This window comes from Cupressus sempervirens, chromosome 11 (assembly GCF_028749045.1).
Source record: "Cupressus sempervirens isolate cs-2001-9-10 chromosome 11, ASM2874904v1, whole genome shotgun sequence".
NCBI classification, from domain to species: Eukaryota; Viridiplantae; Streptophyta; class Pinopsida; order Cupressales; family Cupressaceae; genus Cupressus; species Cupressus sempervirens.
In genome coordinates this window covers 187,324,444-187,336,762 of record NC_143128.1, presented here as the reverse complement: position 1 = coordinate 187,336,762, position 12,319 = coordinate 187,324,444, and positions in this window count along the sequence as shown.

Below are 12,319 nucleotides of genomic sequence, written 5' to 3'. Positions count from 1 at the left end.
GCCCATTAGTTTGGACTCCTCTAGTCCAAAAAGGTCTTTAGAATCTCGCTTGAATACTTCATTTAACTTATAAAGATTCCTCCTTTTAATTGAGACACTTACAATCCAATGAAGAAATTTATATCTCCAATCATGGAAATATCAAATCATTTCTTTGTTTCTTCATAAAAATCCTTTCTCATTTGGTCATAACCTCCAAAGATGATATCATCTAAAAAGATTTATGCTCTCAATAGCCCAACTCTAGTTTCTTTCTTCAAATAAATGTTCTTGTTGTCACTTGTTCTCACAAACCCAATTTTAATAAGATATGAGTGAAGTCTCTCATACCATGCTTGTGGTGTCTATTTTAGTCCATATAAGACTTTCTCTAACTCACACACTTTGTCCTTTTCATCTTCTGATAGAAACCCCTCAGGTTGGATAATGTACACTTCTTCCTCTAGGACTCTATTATAGAATGTAGACTCTACGTCCATTTGATATACTTCTAATTTCTTATTTGCAACAAATACTAGGAGTATCCTGACTCCTTCTAGTCTAGCAATTGGTGAAAAGGTTTCCCCATATTCAATTCCTTCTTCTTTTGCATATCCCTTATAGATAAGTCTGGCCTTGTTCCTTATCACTTCCCCATCCTCATTCATTGTATTTTTGTAAACCCATTTTGTGCAAATGCCATTTTTTTCCCTTTGGCTAGGGAATTAAGGGCCACGTATCATTATTTTCTATCTTCTTAATTTCCTCCTTGATGACCTTTAACCAATCTTCATCCTCCAAGGCTTCTTTTGTAGCCTTGGGCTCAACTTGTAAAAGTAAGAAGGTACTCTTTGTTGCCTTTTTCCTTGTTACCCGTCCAACATATTTATCTCCAATAATTTGATTAGTTGAGTGGTGTCTCCTTACATATTTTACTAGCATCTGTTCTTCTCCTAATGCTTGATTCACTAGCTCTTTAGGCTGAACTACTTCTACCTGAACTTGTTCTTGTACGACTTCTAAAGGTCCTTCAACTACAAGTGTAGCAAGTGGTGTTTACAAAAACTGCTTGTAGTCTCTTGGTTCTTTGTTGCTTTCTTTATCATTTTGTTTAGATAAATCATCTACCTTGACATTGACAGACTCTACTATTTTATTTATTCAAGTGTTCAAATAGTAGCAAGATTTTCTCTTTGTGGAGTATCCTAAGAAGATTCCCTCGTCACTCTTAGGTTCAAACTTTCTATGGTACTCATCCCTTTTTATGTAGAATTTGCTTCCAAAAAAATGAAGTAACTCATTGATGGTGAGTGTCCAAACCATAACTCATAGGGATTTTTGTGTCACCTTTCTTCACTTGTACCCTATTTAGGCTATATACCATTGTGCTTATTGCTTCTCTCTAGTAGACTTGTGCAATATTATTATGTATCATAAGAGTTCTAACATAGTCTATGATTGCTTGGTTTATTCTCTTAGCAACACCATTTTGTTTAGGTGTTATGGGAGAAGATCTTTGTCTCTTGACATATGCTCCTCACATTAACTCACAAACTCTTGTGAGGTGAACTCACCTCTCCTATCGGATCTCAAGAACTTCAAAGATTTGCCTATTTTTCTTTCCACTTTGGCCTTGAACACCTTGAATATGTAGAATTCCTCTAACTTTTCTTTTAAGAAAATAACCCACATCATTTTAGAAAATTTATCTATGAACAACATAAAATATATATCACTAGATACACTTTTAGTCCACATTAGACTACACAGATCATAGCGTACTATGTCTAGGATGTGTTCAAAAGAAAACTATTTAGTATAAAAACTTGTATTTGCTAACTTATCCAATTGATAATATTTACACCTAACATTATCAAGTTTAGTGATTGGAGGAAGACTTCTCACACACTTCTTTCTTCCTACTTTTATAGTGCTGTCAAAATTTACATGTCATAGCCTTTCATTCTAGAGCCAACTAATTTTATAATTGGATATTATGAAACCAGTTATAGTAGAGTTAAAGGTGAAGTAGATTACCTTTTCTTTTCTCACCGGTTTGTAAGAAATTACCTATCTTGTCTAATACCTTGCAATACCCTTTATCAATGTCAACTCTATAAGATTTATTACTAAGTTGAGCTATGCTTAATAGGTTATACTTAGTTCTTTCTAGCAAGTATACATCTTCATAGTTGGTGGAATCATTCAGGGATATAAAAGCCTTACCTATTAGAGCACATAGAGATTTTTTTTTTTCCAAATCTGATTATTCCTCCATCACATTCCTAAACTTTGATAAATTTTTTCTAATCTTAAATCATGTGATGAGATCAACCATTATCAATGATCAAGTTTTTGTTGTGTCTTGTGCATGACACTATAGTCATTTCTACCCACTCTTGTTTTATTGCGAATAAGGTTGTCTCTTCATCATCATTTGAATATGATGCTTCTTGATCAGTCACATATTATTCTACAAGAGAAATAATTCTTGCATTTTTATCAAAAACTTTTCCACCTCTTGTTCTTCTCTTTTATGTTATTGGCAGGATACTTTGAATCTATATGTCCTATCTTACTAAAATTAAAACATTTCAAAGGAAGTTTACCTTTTTACTTCCCTTTACCTTGAGGTAGTCTTCTTTCTAGAAATGCCTCTAGCTCTTCCTATTCAACTTCTTTCATAAAGAGACTCTCAAGGTCTCTACTAGTTCTAGAAGATCTCTCCACTTTTCTTATTTTTTTGGGTGCATCAGATGCGACTAATGCTTTGAATGTCACCTCTCCCTTAGGAAGATTATTGTCACAATTATTCAACTCAAAGGTTTTGATATTTCCTATCTAGGCATCAAGAGAAACCTCACCTTTCTCTAGTGCTATGAGTTCTTGAATAGTTGAATCTCTTATGGAATATTATGGTTAAAGAATCCTCAGTATTTTTCTTACCACATCATCTTCCACCAATGTGCCTCCAACTCCTCTTAAGCTGACCACCATATCTCTTATTCTCTTATTGTACTACTCAATGTTCTCTCCCTCTTACATATTCATTTTATCATACTTTCCTCTCAAGCTATAAGGTTTTTCCTTTTGGGGATGCTTTCCTTGACCATAGATAGTCTTGAGATTTTCCTAGATTTATTATGCAGTTTCAAGGTCTTCTACATCAACATACTCAACATAAGAAAAAGTAATTACTAGGACATCCATGGTGGCAACATGAATTTATTCATCCCTTGTTTGGTCTACATCAAGTCATGCAATAAGATGGACGTATTTGGTCTCAACATGCTTCCAATATGCATCTCACAAGGTTCCAAGATGCAACTTCATTTTCCCAACTACATGACATAGTTTTCATTAGAAAACTTTGACACCTCTCTCTCATCATCATGATATTTTCCTCAAGTTGTTAAACTTATATCTTCAGAGGCCCTTGGCTCTGATAGCAATTGTTGGTCCACACTATGCTAGTTATACTAAGAGGGGGATGAATCAATATAGCACCAATAAATTCAATCTTTAAACTTTTACCTCTTTTTGATATCCTTTCTTGTAGCCTAACCAATCAATAGATAAATAAAATGACACACAAGACATAAAATAATTTAGACATAACACCAATAAATCTTGTGGAAGCCTGCTTTGGGTGAAAATCATGGTGTGAGATGATGTTCATTAAGCTTGCACCGTTCTAGACTGCAACCAATTAAGAGCTTATCATTGTTAGAAGATTACATAGACACTCTCAAGTGCCACCCAATTAAGGGATTTGAGAGAGGCAAGTTAGAGTCTTCATGCATTTAGAGGTAGCTTTATTAAAGCACTCATAATACAATTGAATGTTGTAATGGACACCCCTGGATGTCCCCAAAAACTAAACCAATTTTCTGAAATTAATTTTGTCAAACAGTTTGCATTCAACCTCTTATTTCTTCGTTTAATGTTTTAAACCCCTTATAACTCCAAAAATCAAACGTTTATTTGTTTGTTGTGTTTTGTGCATGGAATTGGTATCATACAACATAAACAAGAAAGAAACTACAATAATATGCAAAGTGGAAATGAACTGCTGCTAATAAAATGTTATTTTCAGAATTCATAAAACCAAATACATGGCAGATTTATCAACTCACTAATTACTTGAGCAGTATTGACATAATACTCTAGCCCATGCTTTCGAACTTGCTGCTATAGTGCTTTGTCCTTCAATCAGTCCACTACCTTTGTAATATCATTCCCTCAAAGTGGCATAAGCGTCGAAAAAGTAGTGAAGAAGATATGAGCAAAATACCAAATCTGCCTGTAGCTGGAAATACAACTAAATTGCTTGATAATGAAACCAATAACAAAGAATTCCAAAGGTCAAACTCCAAGGGAATGACGTTTAGAATGTTACGAGAGGATAGACGTCCTCAAATGCCAAGAACGGGGCTGCAACTCACACACCAATTTCTTCTCATATTCAACCCCTAGCTAATGAAGCCACAAATGCTTCCTTTTATTCTATTTCCAAGGGTCCGCTCAACTCATACGGGCAATGTGGGATAAAAGATGTGTAGTATATAAAACATATATTAAAATACCCCTTATGTCTCCTTTGGGTACACATCCCCATAAAATAAAAATTTAAAGTAACACTTTAATATTTTACAATTAAATTAGACATTACTTTAATAAAACTTCAGGCATTAAAATGTATTAGCAATTGGACTCTGAATAATGCGAGTGATAGCTCATCGAAAAGCTCTCACCAAGGAGTATCAAATCCAATCACCAAAATTGACCTGCACAGTGTCTTGCTAACTTACTAAAAATAGTAAGTATGCCTGAAACTGAGTAAATCAACTTCGTTTTGGCCCAAACTGGAAATGACTAGGCCAAAACACTCCAGGATCCCATTAAACCCTTCGTTAGCCCTCGGGACCATGTAGAACAAGGCTAACGCACACACACTTGGTCAACTGCTAAAATGGGGACATTACAAATGTGTTACCTAGTTAATGGATTTAGCACAAAAGACTTGTTATAGTCGACTCTCAATGGAATTTGTTGTTGTAATTATAAGAGAACAAAAAATGATTGATCCATGAAGGACAACTACTTATCTTAACTTGATTTAGATCACTTTGATGCTCATGTACTAGTCTACAACTCATATTTTACCATTTATGTGCTTGACTCTTTTCAACTTTAACACCCTTGTTGATTGTGTAGTGCCTCTCGTGTTTGTAGTCTGTACCCTTGTCTATTTTTGATTTGAGAGATACTTGATACTCTTATTATATGTACTTTAAGATGACTTGAGGGTCGAATGTTATACTTTGATTCAGTATCATAGATGCTATATTGTTGTGCTATTTAGTTTATTATATTTGCACATTGATGCCATTTTGAGATGACAGTAGGTCTATGATGATATTTGATTATCTAGTATTTGGACATATTTTTTGATTATGTTATGTGATGGATTTTACGCTATGGTTATTTACTTCATACTTGTCTCCTTATGCTTTATGCGAATGTGAGTGATGTAAATGGATTAATTAGGTATTTAATGCATTATTACTTTGACTATGATATTATATGCAATTACACTTGATCGTGTGTTTTAGTGTGCAAGAATTATATCCCTGGTAGTGGCACATGGAGTTAGTGATTCAACTATTCATATTTTACTAATGTCATCCCTATATGGTTGATGTATCCTTATTTAATTGTTTAAATTAAACTTTTTGATGATTATTAAATCCAAACTCATTTGCATTATGTGATTAGACCAATGAGCGTGTTTATGCATTTAGAGATTCACATTATTATGAAAGTTATTAAGTGATTTTCTATGATTTTGAGTTTTTGGGCTTTAAATCTTATTGGATTTAATTTATGGTAGCTTTGCCTTAGATGAATTCCCGTTATAAGGAATAACCTGTTTTCATTTGGGTCAATTTAGAGTCTAGCTAGTCTAATTGGCTATTTGCCCTAATCAACTATTCACTTGAAAAGTGAATAAGTATTGAAAAAGGGATTTGTTTTCTGACTTTTCAATTTTATAATTTGGAAATTGGAGAGCTTTTCTAAAATCTTCTTTCTGAAAGATTGGATTTTTGTTTGTTTTGAGAGCTGTTAGTGTGGGATTTCAACGAGATTAGCCTCGTTGGATTCGGCTCAGGTAGACCTTTCTTTGCCATGATTTTTGGTAGATTTAGCGGGCGATTTATTTTATTGAGCTATTTTCAATTTTTGCCCCTTTTTCTATCAAGTAGAGCTTTCCAGTTTTCTTGTTTTTGCTAACATTTCAACTTCTGTTTTTGGTAGCAGTTTGTTAGGAGGCTGAGAATTAGTGTTCCCTTCTATTTTTGTTTGTTGGTTCTACTTGGTTGGTCAAGTATGAACATTTTTCCTATTTTTAGGATGGGGGTTTGGGGTTTCGCATTGTTATGCTAGTTGTTTTTGTATACAGTGTCCAAACCCAAATATTATTAGATTTTCAGCATTTTTGTACCCAAAGGCCAAATGGGTTTTAATTTTGAAGTTTTCTAGTTTTTGGGGTTTTTACCTCATTTTGCATGTTGCCCTATTTTCTCGAGTTTTCTTGGCATGAGTTTGGTCGTGGACCTAGGTTATCTATTTGGATGTCAATCAAACCTTTGTTGCACTTTTATGTTGCATTGGGATGTGCACCGCATCTATCCTCCCGAGTCTATTTTTGGTTGAGTGACTTTCTACTTGTGTTCTCATCCAATCCTTGTGTTATGATCTTCATGATGGTGGTGCGCCACACACAAGTACATCTGCATACATTTCAAGGGTGATTTGTGAGGTCCAATCTTCCATGGTACTTCTAGAAGTTATGATCATTAGGGTTGGGTTGGGAATTTGAATGCCTACGAGCACTCATCATTGAACGAACATGGGTAGGGTAGGGTAGCATATGGAGGGGGCTTCTATCTCATGGACTAGTGAACATGGCACCATAGGTTGGTAGGGGGAGCTTTAATTAAGTAATAACTAAAGAAAATACTAGGTGGTAATAAAACTTAAGATAATAAAAAGGTTCAGGATGTGCTCCTTTCATTGGGAAGTCTGAGCTGCCAATTCTAGGTTGGGCTTGTTGATGCCAAGCGACTCTCCATGATGTCAGCCCCTACTTAGTAGCCCATTGAGTGTTTGACCAAGACTTATAGTTTATGCATTGTCTATGTTCTTGGTTTCAGTTATCATACTGTTTGGCGTGTGTGTTAGCCATGGACATTGTGCTTTATGCATGTTTGAGGTTGGATTATTATCTCCATCAGCATGACAGGAGTGGGCCTATGGGTTCTACGTGGTTAAGAGGTGTAACTACCTATACCACTACTGGGGACCAGTGTACAGAGACAATCTTTTGTCCTAGTGTGACCATTGCTAGATGTTTTCACTTGGTATTTTGAGCTCCAGAGTATACTTTCTTGTTATTTATGATTTCATTGGGATGCTTGTATATCATGTTTAGATGATGTTAGTTGCTGACACATTTCCTTATTTTGATGGTTAGCATTTGATAGATGATGTTATCTATTTTGTAGGATTATCTTATGCTTTGCTTTTAGCATGTTAGATTTCCTTATGCTTATATTGTAGCACATTTTAGTAGTGACGTCCTTATATAATGGTTTCAATGATCTAATCGGTAGCTTGGAATGTTATGTGCAGGAGATGGATATGGCCCAGGATGGTCTTATGATGCTATTATGGTTAGGAGGAATCGTGTACTTAGTGGTTGTACTACTCATTGCGATGTTATTTCTATTTATTGCAATGTTTTAGTACATTGAGATGTTTCCTTCTATATTTTCCCTTCACTGTTTGTTAGATGGTTAGATTGTGTTCTCGTCTTTTAGTATGGTGTTTATGTGTTACACCTCAAGTTGCGGATTTGGTACTCCCCAGTGTGGAGGTTCTAAACTCTGTTTTTACTCTTTAGTTTTTCCTTTGAGTTTGTTTCTTTCATTCCTGGGCAACTATGTGTTAGCATGGGGTGATACAATATAGTGTCGCATGCCCAATAGTGTTTTATCATGTGATAATGGAAAGTATCGCACCTCTTAGGAAGAAATGTCATGCGATATTGGAAAGTATTGCACCCCCTTTGAAGTAGTGTCGTACGATACTGGTAAAGTATTGCATGCCCTTTTGAGGAGTGTCGCCCAAACCATGAAAGTATTGCCCTCCTTCTTGAGTAAAGTCGTATGATACTGGAAAGTATCGCATAGGGCTATTTTAAAGTATTGCTTGGTATTTGCAAAAACCTATCCAGTCAGACAATGAGAAATTTTTGATTTGACCCAAACTTTTTGGGAAGTGTTTTGGCTTCCCTCTTAGGTGCTCTTCAATCCTTTGATGTCGCATTTTGAATTCATAATATTTTTTTTCAAATTCAGTTTTGCATCTTCCATCATCAACCATTTGGTCAATAGTGGCATTTGGAGACCTATTGGTGTTGAGATATTTGGTTAGTCTTCCATTACGATCTTTGTGTAATGCCCCGCCAGGGAACCCAAAAGAACTAACCTAAAGTTTTCACTAAGTTTGTCAAACATATTTAAAAGAAAGTTAAAGATAATAACTTAACAACAGCAATTATAACATAGTGGAAACAATTAACATTCACATAAACACATACCATAAAACATATTATAATTCTTCAGGGTCCCATGGTGTTGAATCACATTTAAGTTTAATTAATACTAACACCAATATATAATACATCCATATTAAAGAATAGCTACAAGTACAAATTCCATTTAAATAATATACAATTATCTTGAATGCCACTTGGCAATAATCAGAATGCACAATCATCCACTGTACAGGCCATAGGGTATGAAAGGCTAAAATAATATACATATGAAATAGATTACATCATCTAGTAAGATCTATGAAATAAAAAACAATACACTCAGAGCATAACCATCCATCATAGCAATACAAGATTAGATAGAAAGGAACATCTGCACAAACACATCCAACATGACATCCAATGGGTGGATCCCAATGGTATGAAAAAGTACTACCACCTGACCTCGTAGAAACTAAAAGAGGTCCACTCCCACCGTGTTGAGGAGATAAAATCAAGTCCCAAACATGATATCAAACTCAAAAGTCAAACCAACATCTAGGTTAAAGGAATCACCTGAAAGCAAACTATCTCAAAGGGTACCAAGACACAAGTATCAAATAAACCCAGAGGCAACAATAACACATAGGAAATCTATTATGCATGTGGGAAAGTGTCATTGCATGAACCAACTCTAAGGTTACCCAGCTAGTATTTTAATCCTCTATCTCCCTAGTGACTCTATGCGGCACTAGTATCCTTTCGTACTGAAAAGACATACTAATGAGTCAACTCTAAGGTTACCCGGCTAGTCTTTTAATCCTTCGGCCCCTTACTGACTTTCTGTGGTACCAATATCTTGTTAATTCATTTTAAACCCATTTACTTAAATTTTATCACTTTTCAAATAACCTACATTGGGTTACCTGTCAGCCTCTTTAGGGCCTCGACCTCTATTGCAAGCCACTTCCCAACATGACATATAGATAACCTACCCTAAGCTCAATAAAATCAAAAGATCACAAAAGATCACATACCATACATCAATTCTTAAACAAGCAACTGACAAGTATTGAAAAATTATTGATCATAATCACAGATTCCATCACTCCACTCATCTTAATAGGATTGATTGAAAATCAAGTACACATAAACCAATCCACGTCATAACATGACATCACTAATAATAAATCATACAAACACCTCAGTCCTATACAAGAAATTGAAAATCAATCCAAATACAATTAATCGAAGAATCAAAGGTTATATTAGATAGGTCACACCATTCACCTCAGTTTCACACAAAAACACTAGAAAGCAATAATAGTCAATGCATCAAAACATCTCATAGAGCATACCAAACACATTACCGTCGTTAAGTATAAAAGATCGAAATCAAAACATCATCATGACATCACAAAAAAAAACTCCTAAGCTTCTGGTAAACATCCTAACTGACCAAAGCTAAGTCAAACTCGAAAACCCAAATGCCAGTAAATCACACATCACATAAAGTGCATAAAAAAGTGAATTTCATAATTCACTAGGTTTTGAAAACCCTAAAGTTCAATATTTGCTAAAAGTTTTTAGATTAAATCATAAACCATTTTATAATGGAAATTAATTTTCTCAAACAAGGGTTTCAACCCAGAGAAAGTCTGAAAACAAAAACATAACAGACACGAAGAAGACAAGAATTCGAAGATCCTATCTGGATCTGATACTAAAACAATGAACCCACAAACATGTAAGAATCTTCCATTTCCTTCAAAAACCCTCTTTTTGAAAATTGGCTCCTCCAAAATTGTGTATTTAGAAATGAGCTCTAATTTCCTCAATAAAGAGTTTTTTCCCCAAATCAAGGCTTTGATCATGCAATCATGCAAAACCCTTTGTTTGTAATTACTATATTTTAATTTTCATGCACACACTTTATGTAATTTAATTAAAATAAACTTTATTAAATTAAAGCTTTCTCTTCCCTTTAAAATCACGCGACTTTTTAATTTAATATTTATTAATTTAACTAATAATATTATTTAGAGTTTATTAAAAACAAAACTCCTAAATAAATTATTATTAAATTAAATAAGTATCAAGCAATAGCTTACAACACAACGGTAAATTGTGAGTCTCTTATCGAAGAGGTCTTGGGTTGAAATCTACTCGTATTAAATAAACAATAATAATAATTAATCACGACACAATAATTAATCTTGGCTTCAACCTCTTACCAATCAAAAAAGAAGAAGAAGAAGAAGCCTAAATTAGAACTTTAATCAAATCTTTTGAATTTTATTCTTTCATGCACATTTAAAGAACTTTTTAATTAAAATATTCTTTTATATTTTCTTTTCCTCCACTTATTAATTAGTGTAAGAACTATTCAAAACATAGGTTATTATTTAAATTAATAAGGATAATTAAAGCTCATTATTTAAATGCAACTCTAATATAATAATTATTAATTAAATAACCATAATAAAACAATATTAAATCTTTAATCTTTTAGTATTGATTCTATTTTTATCCAACTTCTTAAATTAGACTTTTAAAATAAATATTTTAAATTGAAGTACACATTTAATTAATTTCTAATTAATTAAATAACATCAAATTCTAATATTTCTTTAACTAATTTTCTAAATTTAGACCTCTAATTTTAAACTTCTAATTTTAGACTTTTATTTAAAGCATAAATTTAATTAGTTTTTAATTAATTAAATATTCACATATTTTAATATTTTCTTTTTAACCAAATAATATTTATTACTCAACTAATAATATTATTTACAGTTTATTATTAAAATAAAACTCTTAAATAATGATTATAAAATAAAATAAATATAAATATGCTAAAATTAGAACTTTAATTTAATCTTTGAAATTTAATTCTTTTATTTAATAAAGTTTCCAATTAATTAAATATAATTAAATATTAAATTTTCTATATACAATTTTCATACAACAAATTTATGCAATTTAAATTAAATATCTTTATTAAATTAATTTTCTCTCACATTAATTAATCATGAGACGTTTTTAATATCATATTTATTAATTTAACTAATAATATTATTTAGAGTTTATTAATAAAACTCCTAAATAAATTATTATTAAATTAAATAATTATAAATATACCAAAATTAGAACTATATCTTTATCTTTAAATTTTATTCTTTTATTTAATTAATTCACAAGATGTTTTTAATAATATATTTATTAACTTAATTAATAACATTATTTAGAATTTATTATTAAAATAAAACTCTTAAATAATTATCATTAAATTAAATAAATATAAATATGTTAAAAATAGAACTTTAATAAAATCTTGAAATTTAATTCTTTTATTTAATTAATTTCTCAATTAATTAAATATAAATAAATATCAAATTTCTTTATAAAATTTCCATTAAATTAAATCATTAAATTATCTTTTAATTTGATTTAATTACAACAATAAATACAACAGACCCACAAAATTGAATACGACAACTCAACTGAAAGTCAAAGAATAAAGTCAAACTCTAGGGTCAAAGTCACAAATTCATGTCATTTGACGATTTTGAAAAGGTGAAACTAACTCAGATACTTGTCCTATTTTCTAAGACAATTGGCTTAAGTTAGGATTTGGACTCAAGAGTTATCTCTCCACTTATACAATCGAAATACTATGATAGGATATGCTCATCTTGGAAAATCAAGGAAGTCGATACCTGATACTTGCAATTTGCATAC